Here is a 1,800-nt window from a genome sequence, read left to right as displayed (position 1 = left end):
TTTCATTGAAACTGCCTTCAGTTTCTATGGATTCGCAAACCACAAACTGAAGAGATGAAGAAACTGTAAACTCTTTGGGGTCAGCCTCTCCCACAGTCTGCTGGGAAATCCATAGCCTGGCTATCCCACCAAGGACCGCGTTCCCGGCTGGGTGGGTCAATCCGGGGAAGAAAGCAAAGCATGATGGGTCAAGAGGGAGCATAGCTAGTACAGGCCTGTCCTCCCAGCCCTCAGGAAGCTGAGGCAAAGGGATTGCAGTGAGTTCGAGGCCAAGGTGGCCACAAAGTGAGGCCCATCAAAAATCAAAACAACACAATGAAAACACAGGAGAAAAAAACCAAAACCAAAACCCACACAGGGATGCTAGTGTGGGGAGCCAGCACCCTTGGGTGATTAGTAACCTGCCTCCTGACAGTAGGCTGAGTACTCAGGGCCCTCGACATGTCCATTTCCCTCAACAGGAGCCCCATCGGCTACAGGGCTCTGTGGGCAATACTTGGGGCCTTATATCTGCCGTCCCAGCCCGAAGACCAGGCCGCTCCGGTTGGCGCCCTGCGTGTAGCCCATCTGCAGTGACGTGGAAGAGTTGTTGCACTTGTTGGTGTCCAGGTTGGTGTCATAGATGTGCCTCCGGGTCCCTGGAGCTGTCATGCCCACCTGGCTGGCATACTTGTTAGTACCCATCTGGAGGCTGATGGTGCAATGGTCCATGGGAGGCAGAATGTGGTTCTTAGGGTCACAGAGATGTCATCTGGTACCGTAGGCAGTTATGCCAGACTGGCTGGCACATTTGTTGGTGCCCTTCTGCATCCCGATGAAGCACTGTCTGGCCTTTATGGTGGCGTCATCAAAATTCCTCTCTTGTTTCTCTGAGTATTTGACCCCGATGTCTACATCACTCTGCAGCCCCTTGGTCTTGGCCTTTCCCGCCAGTGCAAGCAGAGACATTTGCACCTGCGGCGTATTCCCATTCTCAAACAGGTCATTGGCCTCGAACAGGTCCACGGGGTTCATGCCGTAGCTGACCATGGCCCTGATGAAGTTGGAGAGGTTTTCTAGCTGGTGCCAGTTCTGCAAAGAGCGGTTAATTTTGGGGAAAGAGCTTGGCTACAGCTTGTTCACGAGTGTGCATAGGATAACACCATCTTTCAGACCGTTCTAGAAGTCAGGGCCAATGGAGAGACCTGTGAGTCCCTCTATCTAGCTGCAGAGTTAGACTTCCTTCTAGGGGTCGTATTTGGACACGAACCGGTTCCTGACCTCAACCGAGAGCCCGTAGGATGGGCCCTTGTTAAACTGCACAGAGCTCATGGTGGAGACCGAGGGACCGACGTGGGACAGGTGGACCACAGGGACCGGTTTCAGATGGCCTGGGACAGGCTAAGCTGCCTTAATTTCTTTTTAAAGAAGATTTAAACTGGTTTTTTTTTTTGAACAGTTTTTCTTCAAGAAATATTTTCTGGTCTTTGTCTGACTTCATATTTTAAAAGCTATCTGTTTTTATTCTTCTCTCATATAATGCATTTGGACTGCAGTTTCTCCTTCCCCAGGAAAGATCTTTAAACAATGGCTGACCACTGGTGACTAAAACCAACAGAAATTCAAATCTCAGTAAGGCACAGGTACTATAATCTATCCTTTTCTTAGTGAGTGCTACCAAAATTCTAAATATTTATTAGTTCTTTTATGACCTCTCTTACTCTAACTATAACACATGCAATGTGAAGTTCAAGATTTTGTTTCTTCATTGCAAAGCCTAATCATAACACCTCTAATATGCACCAGTGCCTACTAGTCCTT

General features: G+C 48.8%; 1 pseudogene; it reads right to left on the bottom strand.

Moving 5' to 3' along the window:
- Positions 1-393: 393 nt before the first annotated feature.
- Positions 394-1,311, bottom strand: LOC114698245 (annotated as a pseudogene).
- Between the last annotated feature and the right edge of the window lie 489 nt (positions 1,312-1,800).

The sequence above is a fragment of the Peromyscus leucopus genome, chromosome 6 (assembly GCF_004664715.2).
Source record: "Peromyscus leucopus breed LL Stock chromosome 6, UCI_PerLeu_2.1, whole genome shotgun sequence".
Lineage (NCBI taxonomy): Eukaryota > Metazoa > Chordata > Mammalia > Rodentia > Cricetidae > Peromyscus > Peromyscus leucopus.
The sequence above is the reverse complement of the archived record's forward strand: the minus strand, read 5'-3'. Positions and strand labels throughout refer to the sequence as shown.